Source organism: Zea mays, chromosome 1 (assembly GCF_902167145.1).
Source record: "Zea mays cultivar B73 chromosome 1, Zm-B73-REFERENCE-NAM-5.0, whole genome shotgun sequence".
Classification (NCBI taxonomy): Eukaryota; Viridiplantae; Streptophyta; class Magnoliopsida; order Poales; family Poaceae; genus Zea; species Zea mays.
The window spans coordinates 23,773,898-23,790,929 of record NC_050096.1 but is presented as its reverse complement, the minus strand read 5'-3'; the positions used below and the strand labels follow the sequence as shown (position 1 = coordinate 23,790,929).

General features: G+C 44.9%; 1 pseudogene across 1 annotated transcript; it reads right to left on the bottom strand.

The window, feature by feature from the left end:
• Window positions 1-6,388, bottom strand: LOC103632403 (protein STRICTOSIDINE SYNTHASE-LIKE 3-like; annotated as a pseudogene). The gene is made up of 7 exons (XR_002265529.2): window positions 3,730-6,388; window positions 3,499-3,644; window positions 2,799-3,060; window positions 1,803-2,129; window positions 1,396-1,602; window positions 1,062-1,151; window positions 1-946 (listed from the first exon to the last, which is right to left on the bottom strand). The product of XR_002265529.2 is annotated as a protein STRICTOSIDINE SYNTHASE-LIKE 3-like (transcript).
• Window positions 6,389-17,032: the final 10,644 nt, after the last annotated feature.

Below are 17,032 nucleotides of genomic sequence, written 5' to 3'. Positions count from 1 at the left end.
TATGTACAAATGTGTATTATATTGCTAAAAGGACGTGAGTTTGAAGTAAATTCTAAGCAACAAATATGTGAGAAGAACAAGTACAAAATGACGAGCAAAGCCAGACAAACTAAAACTTAGGGATGAAGTTTCTCCGTGCCTCAACATGGTCCAAACCACCTTGTCAACTGATCAACTCAGTGACATGTATCGCCTCGCTATTTGTACAGCTCGATCAAATCAATGATCTGATCCACGCCACAGCCACACCACTGACTCTATGCATGTACTCTGCTAGTAGAGTACTAACAAAAGTAATAAGTAAGCTAAGGCTAGACACTAAACGAACAAAAACCCTCCAGCAAGCAACCCCCCGAATAATCACACCAAGCTAAGAACACTTCGTTTCGTTCATCTTTCTTTGCTCGTCGTCGTCTTGATCTTGTTGCTGAACCGGCTCTCCTGGTTCCAGCTCATGAGCATGCGGAAGACCCCCTGCCTTTCCTCGCAGGTGGATGTGGATCTCCTCCCGAAGCTGCTGCTGCTGCTCTTCCGCTTCTTGTTGCCGTAGTTGCTGCTCATGCTGCTCCAGCTCCCGAGCTTGGCCGCCTTCCGGTCACCGCCGCCCGCGGGGGCCACGGCGTCCCTGTCCGACATTCTGTGTGGACTGCGGGCGCGGCGAATTTGCGGCCGCGAGGACGGCGGCAGGGACTACGAGCGTTGCTGGCGCGGGGACTGCGGGCGCGGCGGCTGTGCTCGGCTGCGGCCGCGAGGATGGCGGCGGGGACTGCGGGCGCGGGGAGGGGAATCGCGGGCGGAGCGCGCGATGGCAGAACAAAGAGATGTGGACGCCTACACTAAAGACATAAGGAGTAGTAGAGATTTATGACATACATTTTGGTTGACGGTTTTCAGCTACGGATGCATAGAACCGAGTGAATGAAGCGGTTCTGCTGACCTTCTCCTCCTGCATTCAACAGTAATATGTTTTTCAGCAAACTCAGCAGGCCAGATGTTGAATAGTAAATGTGAAGCAATTGACTACGAAAGGAGGAACATTCCACCAACTGGGCAAATCCTACCTGAAGGAAGCTATCAACTGACGCCTTATCATTTGGTGAAAAGGATACAACCTCTCTTTTCCTTTCTATAAAATCCTTGTTCTCCGTCACCTGTGATTTCAACAGTTGAAGCAGCCATCAGAAGTACAGCAGATGAAACAGATGTGCACTTTTTCACTCGAATAGAGTGAATACTTCTTCCATCAAGTCATAAAAACAGCAAGACAAAAAGAATAAATGTTGTATATATTCACATTCAATGTTCTTGACGAATAATGTGAATGGTTCCATGCAATGTGTAGAGGTCTTTGCTATGCATAGTAACAACGTGAAGAATTTTAGATTGCCTATTCACCTGGTCTATCAAACACTTAATAGGATGGCGAAGTGATTCAACTGTTGTCTGCTCATGTAGCCTCTTCAAGAGGACAAGAGGAATGGTGGCTACTTCTAGGAAGGAAACATGGTAACTCCACTGGGCAAAATGTGCTGATAGAATCTGAATCGCTGAAAGAATACACTCCTCTTGAAAATCCCTTGGTTTCAGCAGGTTCTTTGGCACCTGAATACGAAGATACAACAATTAATCTAAACCATTCTCAGCATAAACGAACTTCATCATATTAGTGCAGTTGTAAGTCACAGGGCACAAAAAATTTAGTAATAATCTGACCTTTTCGTGATTTCAGACCAAACATAATGAAACATTAAATGCCCTAACTGCTATCATCACTCAAATTGTTTCCAGTAAAAGTGGCATACCTTCAACAAAGACGAAAAGTTGATCTTTGTTCTTTGTGTTTGTTCTTTCTGAGAAACTTCTCTTAATTCTAGGCAGTCAAAGAGCAACTATGGAATTGGATAGAACATCTGACTGCAAGTGGAAAGCTCGTTCAGCATCTGCACAAGCTTCAGTCTCAACGGTAAGTACCTTGTGCCTGGGAATAAGTGAGCCACTCCTCTTATTACTTGAAGAACTTGAGAAAATAAGGGATGGAGATTGTAATCCTTATAGTGACAACACAGAAACCGAACCCATAGGGTGACACAACTAATATATTGCCAGTTATCTATCTTCCTGAGATCTTCCTGCAGACAGAAGCAAGAAGGAAACAATCAAACAATTGTTCATGTAAAATACCAAAACAAAATATAGAAGACAACATCATCAAGCTAAACCTCAGCATGCACAAATAGTGTTTTCTTTCTTTTCATTTGGGCATGTATATCAATATATGGATCTTCTTGTATTATCACAACAGATATTTAGAAAGGCTTACGGAGAAAATTATATTAACATGATATATAATTTCTACAGCGAAAAGGTTGTGCCAAAGAAAACATAATAAATTTGATGCAGAATGGGACTCAAGTACTCAACCCATCGTTTTAAGCATGTAACAACTGTAAAAATCTTCTTCAACCTCTCAAGACAGGAAACAATAAAATAATGTCCAGTCTTATTGACTTAGATGGAATTCATTATACATCGGGAAGTGTAATAATATAACGCATCCAGACACATTTTGGGTCCTATTTGGATGAAGGGTCCCAGTCTCCAGTTCTCCAAAATACTTAAGAAGGACCTAATAATAATCAAGAAGGCCCCAAGGATCTGCTTAGAGAAGATATAATATATATACCTAATGAGGCCCTATGACACTGCACCAAAAGGAAAGGATACAGTAAAACTTCGCAACTTGATGTAGAGTCAAACTACATGCACATGCATGTTCTCATATAAGCCTTGTGGCATACCTTTTCCTTGGTTTTAGAAGCCTGTCTAAGAATAGCATTCAGTTGCTCCACGGAGATTATTGCCCTCTCATATGATTTCTGAACATCAAGAGAATACAGCTCTACAGGCAGTCCATCAGAAAATAAATATGCTTTGTGTTTCTGTCATTCACAAGATTGGTACTGGCAAGGTATGTATTGTAGGATTTAGTTAAACAGTGATCCAAACAGTTGCCGATAGAGACAAACTCTGATCACCACTTGCCCACAAGCGAAATAAAATCTGCAGTGTTTGCAGCATATATAGTAAGTTAAAATTGCAGCAAAAAATGAAATTAATTTAACAAACTCAAAATGTAGCTTCTATCTTCACATTGTATGTAGTAATTGAACACCAAGTGGATTTTTGAACTCACCAAGGATTCATGACCAATATATTAATACTGCAGTATAATTGTTTAAAGAACTGTGAAATTAATACATATATAAATAATAACCACATGAAGGTTTTGCAAGAATATCCCTTCTAAATGTTTATAAGATTATATACCAGACAAATGACATTTTAGCACAAGGGAGTCTGGAACCCTCTTCTCGAGCTGTCAATGCAGCAAAACAAGTAAAAATGTAGCAACTGAATGCTATCGAGTCTGGAACCCTCTTCTCGAGCTGTCAATGCAGCAGAACAAGTATAATTGTTTAGAAGAAGATCCTGACATACCTCCAAAGGTGTATGAGGACATTTTCCATTCATTCTAATAATTCCTGGCCTTATTTGTTACACGTCCTCTCTTAGTAAATTTCCCTCTCCATCCTATTTCTCTAGTTGTGGGTCTTCACAAGGGAGTCTGGAACCCTCTTCTCGAGCTGTCAATGCAGCAGAACAAGTAAAATGTAGTAGAATGCAAAATCACAAGAGCTAAATCTAGTCCGGGTAATCCTAGGAATGTACTTGATAGTGAAGCCATCATCCTCGATGCGGGTCTTCACAAGGGAGTCTGGAACCCTCTTCCCGAGCTCCTTGAGCACCTCGGCGAGCGGCTTGCCGATGCTCTCGGTGAGGGCAACAACCTCAGCGAGGTCATACCAACAGACCATAGTTACTGGGGCTGGTGATGAAACGCTCCGGTTTTGGAACGTGTTCCCCTCTCCAAAGTCCCAGGTACAGAAAATCAATATGAAAATATGACCTCGCTGTGCAAACACACAAATATTTAATTCTTCATAAGGAAAACATTATAGCATAAACCTGGTATATGATTTGCATGCACCGGCTCCAAAACTCAACCCTTCTCCCATTCACTATTTCTTCATAATAGGTGACCATTATATATCACTGCATCGGCAACTTAATTACAGTGGTATTTTTTTGAGGAAGAACAGTAACAATTAGTGACTTGAAATTTGAAAACAGCAAGTGTGTGTTTTAAAGAGGAATAAGTGAGACAACAATATAAAATCGATTATAAGGTAGATTCATAAATATGCATAAAAACATAATACAAACTTGTACATGTATGAATCTAAACACATTTTAGAAATTCCCCATATATTTACAGTGGTTAAGGATTTGTATGAGAAATTCTAAATTATCTTTACAGTATTCGTAACCTGAATAGAAGGTACATAGAAGAAAAAAATATGTCGATTAAGGAAGGATATGCTGATCATAACTATTTTAATAAACGTATTCACATTACATAAAGTAAGTGGTTATATCATTGTGAACTGAACAGGTATGCATAGCCAGCAAATTCAATGGGATATGAGTGTCAGTTTTTCCTTAATTGGGAAGGCAGTGTACCTGTTGTGAATAGACTTTGCAGGTTTTCCAAATCAGCTATCGTTCCTAGACATTACACTATCATTCGTGGATAGCACCTGGCCCTCTGATCAGTACCTACAAGCTACAACAAAGTACAGTTAAATATAAAATAAAACATAATTTTTCTTCTGCATAACTTATTCACCAGATCAGAGGGCCAAGTGCTAGAACAAGTATAAGTTACACCAGAGTAGGGTTGTATCCCTCAAAGAAAGAATTGGTCCATTTTAGGTTTTTATATTGTCCATCTTCAGTAGGAATCAATATAAAGCAGAGGAATCAAGTGATGTTAACAATCAGTCGATCACCATCCCCGTGGTCAGTAGGAATCAAGTGAGCATCCAACCAAGCGCGCAAAGCAGAGGGAAGAGAGCGAGGGCATGGCATCACAGACGTCTTTGGTAGTGAATGCTAGAGTCAGTGAAGTAGATGTTGCCCTCGTCGTCGAGGTCGAGGTCGAGGTCGTTGGTGAAGTTGAAGCGCACGCCCTCGGCCTCCGTTGCGAGCAGCGTGGCCAGCCCGGCCTCGCGGCGGACTTTGAGCAAGCCGAAGTAGGCGTCGGCGATGTACAGGTCCCCAGTCTTATCGAAACAGAGCCCGAGCGGGCGGTTGCAGATATGCTCGCTGGGAGATACTCCAGCGGCGAGGCCTTCGGCCCTCCGTGGAGCTCCTGCGTCCAGCACGGGAAGGCCATCGCGAATGGGACCCACCGCTCGCCGTCCCAGAAGACGACCCGGCCGTCGGCGACGCCCGTGTATGGCCCTGCTGGTCGAAGGTGATGCTCTCGGGCCCCTGCACCTCGCCGCAGAACCGCACATCGGCTCCACAGAGCCGCTCCCATTCATCCGCGTGCGTCGGCATCTCGGCGGGATTGGGGAGGTCGACGAGGTGGGACTCAAACCCCGGGAAGTCCACCATGCTGTCCGTCCGGAGCGGGTCCGTGCCGCAGAATGCCGCCAGTGCTACCACCAGCAGCGTCGCGGCCACTACAACCGGCGACGGCATCGCGCTAGCCCGCTACCTCGTCTCTCGCCCGCGGCTCACCCACTCGCCTCCGTCCGCCGTCGCCTCGCTCTCGCGGGGTTTCGCTTGGATTTCTCTACACACTCCCCCCGATCTGCCTCACCTTCCATGTAGAGCACGGATCGAGAGCCGATGCGTCGTCTCTCCTCGCCTTCCACGGGTAGCGAGCCCCGGACTTGCATCTGGAGACCTAGATTCCATCGATCTGGGCAAGCGCGGCGCGGACGCTGTCAATCTAGGCGAATCTGGAGAGCGCGGATCGAGGCCGCAATCCTGTCCGAGCAGTGATCCCGTCGATTTGGGCGCCGGCCTCGCCTTCCATGTAGAGCGCGGGAGCAGGGGAGAGCGCAGAGCAGGGATTCCGTCGATTTGGGCGTCGGCCTCACCTTCCATGTAGAGCGCGAGAGCAGGAGAGAGCGTGGAGCAAGGAATCAGAGCGCATCAGTGTGAACCTTCCATGGAGTTTATCGAGAGGCGTTGGCGAGGAGAGAGCAGGGATTGCTGTGAGAGAGCATGTACGCGAATCGGGGTCAATGGAGTTGTTTGCGTCTGGATTGCACCGCGGGAGGGACTGGATGCGGGAGGGACTGGATGCGGGGATTAAGCGCGAATCGGGAGGGACTGGCTGCGACGCTGTTGATGCGGGAGGGACTGGATGCGGCTGTTGCGCCGTTGATGGTGCGGCCGCGGGATGCGGGAGGGATGCGGCCGCGGGCGGGGCGGGTTGCCGGAGGCAGAACGTGCACCGCGCCGCGGGTGTGGACGCCTACAGTAGGATTATAATAGTAGTAGAGATTAAAACAACCAGATGAGGACAAAGAGGACGGCTCACTTCCAGAACTACACTTTTTCCAGGCTTCCAACAACATCGTGAAACTGCCGAGTGGCCCAGGCCAGGCCACCCACATGCCCGGTCCCATCCGTCAGCTCAGCTCGGCTCCGTCGCGCGCCAAGACGACGACGGTCAGCAGCAGCTGCGCTCTGACGGAGAGAGAGAGAGAGAGACAGCAACCGGTTAAGATAGATTGGGGGTAAGCTAACCGGCGTGCCAAATAATCCGAGAGCGGTTTAGGTGAGCTAATAAACTGGATAAAAAAGAATTGCAGTGGAGTAGGCCGGTCACCGATGCCGATGCAGTCATGCAGCAGCAGAAGCGGCGGGCGCAGATAAAGCAGCCAACCGCGTAGTCAACGGTGTTGATGATGGCGATGGCCCGGAAAAAGGAAGGAAGGGAAAAAAAAACCATGCCGGCTTTTTGGTAGTATCTGCCTTCTCTTCTGTTCTGCCACCGCCCGTCGTCTCAATCAGCTCCGTGGCGTGCCGGTGCCGATGCGTTTTTCAAATGCTACACCAGTAGGCTCGGCAGCTCATTGTGGAATATAAAACTCGGCACAAGTTAGATTCGTTTTGTTCTTTTCTTTCTTTTTCTTTTCTTTTATTTTCTTTCAAGCAGAAGCTAATACGCCACGCCGATGCTCGAATTTTAATTAGATTTTGAGTGCCTCCTCCCGGCCAATCAAATGGAAGGAAATAAATGTCTTTTTTTTGTCAAATTCAGACGCAGGAGACTTTTTGTAGTTTGGTTAGACTGGGCAATTTTCTCAGAACCTGTTTGGCTTTTCGGTCCCGTTTGAGTCGGATAAAGACTCTGATAAAAAAAAACAGTAACTCGGCCAAACGGGAGAGACAATAACGTGGATTCTTAGAACCTTATCACTCAAAGACCTAGAATCTCATGATCCACCTCACATAGATAATCTAAATTTTCTAGAACATTCTTTTCTTCCAAGAGGCACCTTAGACTGTGTCATGTCCATAATTTACCTAAAACACTATTTTTTACTATTCTGCACTGTATACTGTACTATTTGGAGTTTGAATATATATAATGTACTATTTTTTTACTATTCTGCACTGTATACTGTACTATTTTTTTATATAAATATATATATAAAGTGTAGGAGATAGTCCTATTTTGAAATAACCTAAGACTGTGTTTTCTTGGAGCTCGACTGCTAGTGCCGCAAGGTAAATGATTTTAGGTTAGTTTTAGCTTCTTGGCCCGATTGCTTGAGTGTGGCAAACAACAGGTCATTTGGGCAGCCTTGTTTAATATAACTGCATAAACAAGATGAGTTGCAGCATTTAGGACAGAAATAGACTTAGCCTGGATTAGTTGGGCGGGCCGAGAGGGCCAGATACACGGTCGCCCTTAGTACGGCGGACGAAACGCCTAATCCAAATAACATCATCTAGTCAATGGTCTAGTCATAGTCACTCAGATTTTGACGCACGAGATTGTTATTGCTATGCTATAGTGCAGCTTTTGTAGGGTCTAGATTAAACTAAGCAGAGACCCTAGACAGTCTCTTAATAATATAATAATTATTGTTATTTTCTTTGCGCTACATGCTTGCGTTGCACCGAAAGTCGAAATGCAGTATGCAGCCCAGCACCTAGAAGAACTCCACAGTATGCAAAAGTGAGCGAGTGACCATATGGCATGGAGACGAAGGGTTAAAGACACGGGCAAAAGTCGCTTTATCCAGTTTGTATCAGAAAAAAAAAGAATGTAGCTTTCACAAGTCGCTTTTTCTCCTTTGATGTTTTTTTAAGCGTAATACTATTTCTAACACCGAACGTGACATAGGTAGGCTTACAATCAGCGTTTAATTTATCGCTCCAAAGTCACCGAAACTCGGTCTTTTTCGTTTTGAATTTTGGACCGGTTTAAACTAGATTCCGATTCAAAGTATAAAAATACAAGAGTCAAATTTTGGTTAACAAAACGAAATTCGGTTTACCCAAAACGAAATTGTGAACCTTACTTACAATACAATACTGAAACGGGTTGCTTGCATCAAAATTGGTGAGGATGGGGTGGGGAGAGAGCTGCAAGTCAAACAACTGTACGCTGGTCTCTCGATGAGTGGATGGCGATACATATCAAGGAAACTCTCAACTTTGATGTTTTCACACTAGATGTCTAGGTTGTAACGGGTCTTGATAAAAACCCACGTAAGGTCCACACTAATCCTAGTTATCGCTGGCGTGTTGGTCCACTGGTCGCCTCTGCCCAACTCGAATAGTAAGGGCATATCGCGGACACAAATTTTCAATAACATCGCACGTACAAACATCAATAGCTAATATATGTCAGATTTAAGCAATGATTGATGACGATACATCTCCTTTGAAGATAGCAGTCGATTAATTCAACAAAGATCAATCAAACAGGAATAACTATCCAAATTAAAGACCAAATTCCAACAATCCAAGAGCTAAAATACATATAAATTTGAAGAACAAATCGGTTAGTGGGTTAGGGTGCAATACATAAATTATAATGTAATAATACATCTAAAAACATAATGGGCAAAGGCTCCGCTCAAATTTTAATATACCTCTAATATCTCGGTTTTGGTTAATTTGGTTCGGTTCTTCGTTTTTGAAAGGGAATTAGGCTTACACCTAGTTCCTAAATAATTTTGGTGGTTGAATTGCCCAACACAAATCTTTGGACTAACTAGTTTGCCCAAGTGTATAGATTATACAGGTGTAAAAGGTTCACACTCAGCCAATAAAAAGACCAAGTTTTGGATTCAACAAAGGAGCAAAAGGGCAACCGAAGGCAACCCTGGTCTGGGGCACCGGACTGTCCGGTGTGCCACCGGACAGTGAACAGTACCTGTCCGGTGCACCAGGGGACTCAGACTTAAACTCTTCACTCTCGGGATTTCTCGGAAGCCGGCGCGCTATAATTCACCGGACTGTCAGGTGTGCACCGGACATGTCCGGTGCTCCAAGGAAGCGCGGTCTCCGGAACTCGCCAGCCTCGGGTTTGCGTGGCAGCCGCTCCGCTAAAATTCACCGGACTGTCCGGTGTGCACCGGACTGTCCGGTGTACCAGCGGAGCAACGGCTCTTTTCGGCGCCAACGGCTCCCTGCGGTGCATTTAATGCGCGCACAGCGCGCGCAGACGTCAGACATGCCCATACCGGTGCACCGGACATCAAACAGTACATGTCCGGTGTGCACCGGACACCCAGGAGGGCCCACAAGTCAGAAGCTCCAACGGTCAGAATCCAACGGCAGTGATGACGTGGCAGGGGCACCGGACTGTCCGGTGTGCACCGGACTGTCCGGTGCGCCATCGAGCAGACGCCTCCAGCCAACGGTCAAGTTTGGTGGTTGGGGCTATAAATACCCAAACCACCCCACCATTCATTGCATCCAAGTCTTCCACTTCTCAACCACTTACAAGAGCCAGGCATTCAATTCTAGACACACCCAAAGAGATCAAATCCTCTCCAATTCCACACAAACCCTAAGTGACTAGTGAGAGTGATTTGCCGTGTTCATTTGAGCTCTTGCGCTTGGATCGCTTTCTTTCTTTCTCACTTGCTCTTGTGACCAACACTCAATTGTAATCAAGGCAAGAGGCACCAATTGTGTGGTGGCCCTTGCGGGGAAGTTTTGTTCCCGGCTTTTGATTTAAGAAGAGAAAGCTCACTCGGTCCGAGGGACCGTTTGAGAGAGGGAAGGGTTGAAAGAGACTCGACCTTTGTGGCCTCCTCAACGGGGAGTAGGTTTGCAAGAACCGAACCTCGGTAAAACAAATCTCCGAGTCTCACTTGATTATTTGTTTGGGATTTGTTTTGCGCCCTCTCTCGGACTCGTTTATATTTCTAACGCTAACCCGGCTTGTAGTTGTGTTTATATTTGTAAATTTCAGTTTCGCCCTATTCACCCCCCCTCTAGGCGACTATCAATTGGTATCAGAACCCGGTGCTTCATTAGAGCCTAACCGCTCGAAGTGATGTCGGGAGATCACGCCAAGAAGGAGATGGAGACCGGCGAAAAGCCCACTACAAGCCACGAGAGCACTTCATCGGAAGAGTCCCGCACCAAAAGGAGGGAGAAGAAGAAGAGCTCCTCCAACAAAGGGAAGGAGAAGAAATCTTCTTCTCACCACAAAGAGAAGAAGGAAAAATCTTCTTCCCACAAGCCGCATCGGAAAGGCGACAAGCACAAGAGGATGAGGAAGGTGGTCTACTACGAGACCGACACTTCATCAACATCGACCTCCGACTCCGATGCGCCCTCCGTCACTTCTAAGCGCCAAGAGCGCAAGAAGTATAGTAAGATTCCCCTACGCTACCCTCGCATTTCCAAACATACACCTTTACTTTCCGTCCCATTAGGCAAACCACCAACTTTTGATGGTGAAGATTACGCTAGGTGGAGCGATTTAATGCGATTTCATCTAATCTCGCTCCACAAAAGCATATGGGATGTTGTTGAGTTTGGTGCGCAGGTACCATCCGTAGGGGATGAGAACTATGATGAGGATGAGGTGGCCCAAATCGAGCACTTCAACTCTCAAGCAACAACAATACTCCTAGCATCTTTGAGTAGAGAGGAGTATAACAAAGTTCAAGGGTTGAAGAACGCAAAGGAGGTTTGGGATGTACTCAAAACCGCGCACGAGGGAGACGAGCTCACCAAGATCACCAAGCGGGAAACGATCGAGGGGGAGCTCGGTCGATTCCGGCTTCACAAAGGGGAGGAGCCACAACACATGTACAACCGGCTCAAGACTTTGGTGAACCAAGTGCGCAACCTCGGGAGCAAGAAGTGGGACGATCACGAAGTGGTAAATGTTATTTTAAGATCTCTCATTTTTCTTAATCCCACTCAAGTTCAATTAATTCGTGGTAATCCTAGATATACTAAAATGACCCCCGAGGAAGTTATCGGGCATTTTGTAAGTTTTGAGTGCATGATAGAAGGCTCGAGGAAAATCAACGAGCTTGGCGACTCATCCGAAGCCCAACCCGTTGCATTCAAAGCAACGGAGGAGAAGAAGGAGGAGTCTACACCAAGTCGACAACCAATAGACGCCTCCAAGCTTGACAATGAGGAGATGACGCTCGTCATCAAGAGCTTCCGCCAAATCCTCAAGCAAAGGAGGGGGAAGGATTACAAGTCCCGCTCCAAGAAGGTTTGCTACAAGTGCGGTAAGCCCGGTCATTTTATTGCTAAATGTCCTATATCTAGTGACAGTGACCGCGGCGACGACAAGAAGGGGAGAAGAAAGGAGAAGAAAAGGTACTACAAGAAGAAGGGCGGCGATGCCCATGTTTGTCGGGAATGGGATTCCGACGAGAGCTCAAGCGACTCCTCCGACGACGAGGACGCCGCCAACATCGCCGTCACCAAGGGACTTCTCTTCCCCAACGTCGGCCACAAGTGCCTCATGGCAAAGGACAGCAAAAAGAAGAAGGTTAAATCCAACTCCTCCACTAAATATGAATCGTCTAGTGATGATAATGCTAGTGATGAGGAGGATAATTTGCGTATTCTCTTTGCCAATCTTAACATGGAGCAAAAAGAAAAACTAAATGAATTGATTAGTGCTATTCATGAAAAGGATGACCTTTTGGATTCCCAAGAGGATTGTCTAATTAAAGAAAATAAGAAACATGTTAAGGTTAAAAAGGCTTATGCTCTAGAAGTAGAAAAATGTGAAAAATTGTCTAGTGAGCTAAGCACATGCCGTGAGATTATTGACAACCTTAGAAATGAAAATGCTAGTTTAAATGCTAAGGTTGATTCTCATGTTTGTAATGTTTCAATTCCCAATCTTAGAGATGATAATGTTGATTTGCTTGCTAAGATTGATGATTTGAATATATCTCTTGCTAGCCTTAGAATAGAAAATGAAAAATTGATTACTAAGGCTAAAGAACTAGACGTTTGCAATGTTGCAATTTCCGACCTTAGAACTAAAAATGATATGTTGCATGCTAAGGTTGTAGAATTAAAATCTTGCAAACCCTCTACATCTATTGTTGAGCATGTATCTATTTGTACTAGATGTAGAGATATTGATGTTAATGCTATTCATGATCACATGGCTTTAATTAAACAACAAAATGATCATATAGCAAAACTAGATGCTAAAATTGCCGAGCACAACTTAGAAAATGAGAAATTTAAATTTGCTCGTAGCATGCTTTATAATGGGAGACGCCCTGGCATTAAGGATGGCATTGGCTTCCAAAGGGGAGACAATGTCAAAATTAGTGCCCCTCCTAAGAGATTGTCCAACTTTGTTAAGGGCAAGGCTCCCATGCCTCAGGATAACGAGGGTTACATTTTATACCCTGCCGGTTATCCCGAGAGCAAAATTAGGAGAATTCACTCTAGGAAGTCTCACTCTGGCCCTAATCATGCTTTCATGTATAAGGGTGAGACATCTAGCTCTAGGCAACCAACCCATGCTAAATTGCCTAGAAAGAAAACTCCTAGTGCATCAAATGATCATAACATTTCATTTAAAACTTTTGATGCATCTTATGTGTTGACTAACAAATCCGGCAAAGTGGTTGCCAAGTTTGTTGGGGGCAAACACAAGGGTTCCAAGACTTGTGTTTGGGTACCCAAAGTTCTTGTTTCTAATGCCAAAGGACCCAAAACAGTTTGGGTACCTAAAGTCAAGAACTAAAATTGTTTTGTAGGTTTATGCATCCGGGGGCTCAAGTTGGATACTCGACAGCGGGTGCACAAACCACATGACAGGGGAGAAAAGGATGTTCTCCTCATATGAGAAAAACCGAGATCCCCAAAAAGCGATCACATTCGGGGATGGAAATCAAGGTTTGGTCAAAGGACTTGGTAAAATTGCTATATCTCCTGACCATTCTATTTCCAATGTTTTTCTTGTTGATTCTTTAGATTACAACTTGCTTTCTGTTTCCCAATTATGTCAAATGGGCTACAACTGTCTGTTTACTGATGTAGGTGTCACTGTCTTTAGAAGAAGTGATGATTCAATAGCATTTAAGGGTGTGTTAGAGGGTCAGCTATACTTAGTAGATTTTGATAAAGCTGAACTTGACACATGCTTAATTGCTAAGACTAACATGGGTTGGCTCTGGCACCGCCGACTAGCCCATGTTGGGATGAAGAATCTTCATAAGCTTCTAAAGGGAGAGCACATTTTAGGATTAACAAATGTTCATTTTGAGAAAGACAGGATTTGTAGCGCATGCCAAGCAGGAAAGCAAGTTGGCTCTCATCATCCGCATAAGAACATAATGACGACCGACAGGCCACTAGAGCTCCTACACATGGATCTATTCGGCCCGATCGCTTACATAAGCATCGGCGGGAGTAAGTACTGTCTAGTTATTGTGGATGATTATTCTCGCTTCACTTGGGTATTCTTTTTACAGGAAAAATCTCAAACCCAAGAGACCTTAAAGGGATTCTTGAGAAGGGCTCAAAATGAGTTCGGCTTAAGGATCAAGAAAATAAGAAGCGACAACGGGACGGAGTTCAAGAACTCACAAATTGAAGGCTTCCTTGAGGAGGAGGGCATCAAGCATGAGTTCTCCTCTCCCTACACGCCACAACAAAATGGTGTAGTGGAGAGAAAGAATCGAACTCTATTGGACATGGCAAGAACCATGCTTGATGAGTACAAGACACCGGACCGGTTTTGGGCCGAAGCGGTCAACACCGCCTGCTACGCCATCAACCGGTTATATCTTCACCGAATCCTCAAGAAGACATCATATGAACTCCTAACCGGTAAAAAGCCCAACATTTCATACTTTAGAGTTTTTGGTAGCAAATGCTTTATTCTTGTTAAAAGAGGTAGAAAATCTAAATTTGCTCCTAAAACTGTAGAAGGCTTTTTACTAGGATATGATTCAAACACAAGGGCATATAGAGTCTTTAACAAGTCCTCAGGACTTGTTGAAGTTTCTTGTGACGTTGTGTTTGATGAGACTAACGGCTCTCAAGTAGAGCAAGTTGATCTTGATGAGATAGGTGAAGAACAGGCTCCATGCATAGCGCTAAGGAACATGTCCATTGGGGATGTGTGTCCTAAGGAATCCGAAGAGCCTCCAAATGCACAAGATCAACCGTCCTCTTCCACGCAAGCATCTCCACCAACTCAAAATGAGGATGAGGCTCAAGTTGATGAAGGACAAAATCAAGAAGATAAGCCACCTCAAGATAATGGCAATGATCAAGGGGGAGATACAAATGATCAAGAAAAGGAGGATGAGGAAGAACCAAGGCCGCCACACCCAAGAGTCCACCAAGCAATCCAACGAGATCACCCCGTCGACACCATCCTCGGCGACATTCATAAGGGGGTAACCACTCGATCTCGTGTTGCACATTTTTGTGAACATTACTCTTTTGTTTCCTCTATTGAGCCACACAGGATAGAGGAAGCACTTCAAGATTCGGATTGGGTGGTGGCGATGCAAGAGGAGCTCAACAATTTCACTAGGAACGAGGTATGGCACTTAGTTCCACGTCCTAACCAAAATGTTGTAGGAACCAAATGGGTCTTCCGCAACAAACAAGACGAGCATGGTGTGGTGACAAGGAACAAAGCTCGACTCGTGGCCAAAGGGTATTCACAAGTCGAAGGTTTGGATTTCGGTGAAACCTATGCACCCGTAGCTAGGCTTGAGTCAATTAGCATATTATTGGCCTATGCTACTTACCATGACTTTAAGCTCTATCAAATGGACGTGAAAAGTGCCTTCCTCAACGGACCAATCAAGGAAGAGGTCTATGTTGAGCAACCTCCCGGCTTTGAAGACAGTGAGTACCCTAACCATGTCTATAGGCTCTCTAAGGCGCTTTATGGGCTCAAGCAAGCCCCAAGAGCATGGTATGAATGCCTAAGAGATTTCCTTATTGCTAATGGCTTCAAAGTCGGCAAGGCCGATCCTACACTCTTTACTAAAACTCTTGAAAATGACTTGTTTGTATGCCAAATTTATGTTGATGATATTATATTTGGGTCTACTAACGAGTCTACTTGTGAAGAGTTTAGTAGGATCATGACACAGAAATTCGAGATGTCGATGATGGGGGAGTTGAAGTATTTTCTAGGATTCCAAGTCAAGCAACTCCAAGAGGGCACCTTCATTTGCCAAACGAAGTACACTCAAGACATTCTAACCAAGTTTGGAATGAAGGATGCCAAGCCCATCAAGACACCCATGGGAACCAATGGGCATCTCGACCTAGACACGGGAGGTAAATCCGTCGATCAAAAGTCTATTTCAAACCAAGTCATAGGTGTATTGAAAGGGAATTGGAGTCTTCGGCGAAGACAAAGGCTTCCACTCCGTAACTCATCCTTCGCCATCGCTCCAAGAAAAGGACCTTGTCTTTGGGGGAGAAAGTAAAAGCCCAAAGCAAAAGGACCGGATTTCGTCTTTGGTATAATCTTAACTCATTTACTTATGACCAAAGGGGAAGAAATTACTTCGAGGGCTCTAATGATTCCGTTTTTGGCGATTCATGCCAAAAAGGGGGAGAAATGAGCCCAAAGCAAAAGGACCGCACCACCACCCAAAGCAAAAGGACCGCACCACCACCACTTTCAAAAACTTAGTGCTTTCCAAGACTATTTATCAAATGGTATCCTATTATGTTCAAAAGGGGGAGAAAGTAGTATTTCAAAAATAGTATATCAAAACCCTCTTGAACACTAAGAGGAGAATCTCTTTTAGGGGGAGTTTTGTTTAGTCAAAGGAAAAGCATTTGAAACAGGGGGAGAAAATTTCAAATCTTGAAAATGCTTTGCAAACTTTTATTCATTCACCTTTGACTATTTGCAAAAGATCTTTGAAATGGATTTACAAAAAGGATTTGCAAAAACAAAACATGTGGTGCAAACGTGGTCCAAAATACTAAATAAGAAAGAAACATTCCATGCATATCTTGTAAGTAGTTATATTGGCTCAATTCCAAGCAACCTTTATACTTACATTATGCAAACTAGTTCAATTATGCACATCTCTGTTTGCTTTGGTTTGTGTTGGCATCAATCACCAAAAAGGGGGAGATTGAAAGGGAATTAGGCTTACACCTAGTTCCTAAATAATTTTGGTGGTTGAATTGCCCAACACAAATCTTTGGACTAACTAGTTTGCCCAAGTGTATAGATTATACAGGTGTAAAAGGTTCACACTCAGCCAATAAAAAGACCAAGTTTTGGATTCAACAAAGGAGCAAAAGGGCAACCGAAGGCAACCCTGGTCTGGGGCACCGGACTGTCCGGTGTGCCACCGGACAGTGAACAGTACCTGTCCGGTGCACCAGGGGACTCAGACTTAAACTCTTCACTCTCGGGATTTCTCGGAAGCCGGCGCGCTATAATTCACCGGACTGTCCGGTGTGCACCGGACATGTCCGGTGCTCCAAGGAAGCGCGGTCTCCGGAACTCGCCAGCCTCGGGTTTGCGTGGCAGCCGCTCCGCTAAAATTCACCGGACTGTCCGGTGTGCACCGGACTGTCCGGTGTACCAGCGGAGCAACGGCTCTTTTCGGCGCCAACGGCTCCCTGCGGTGCATTTAATGCGCGC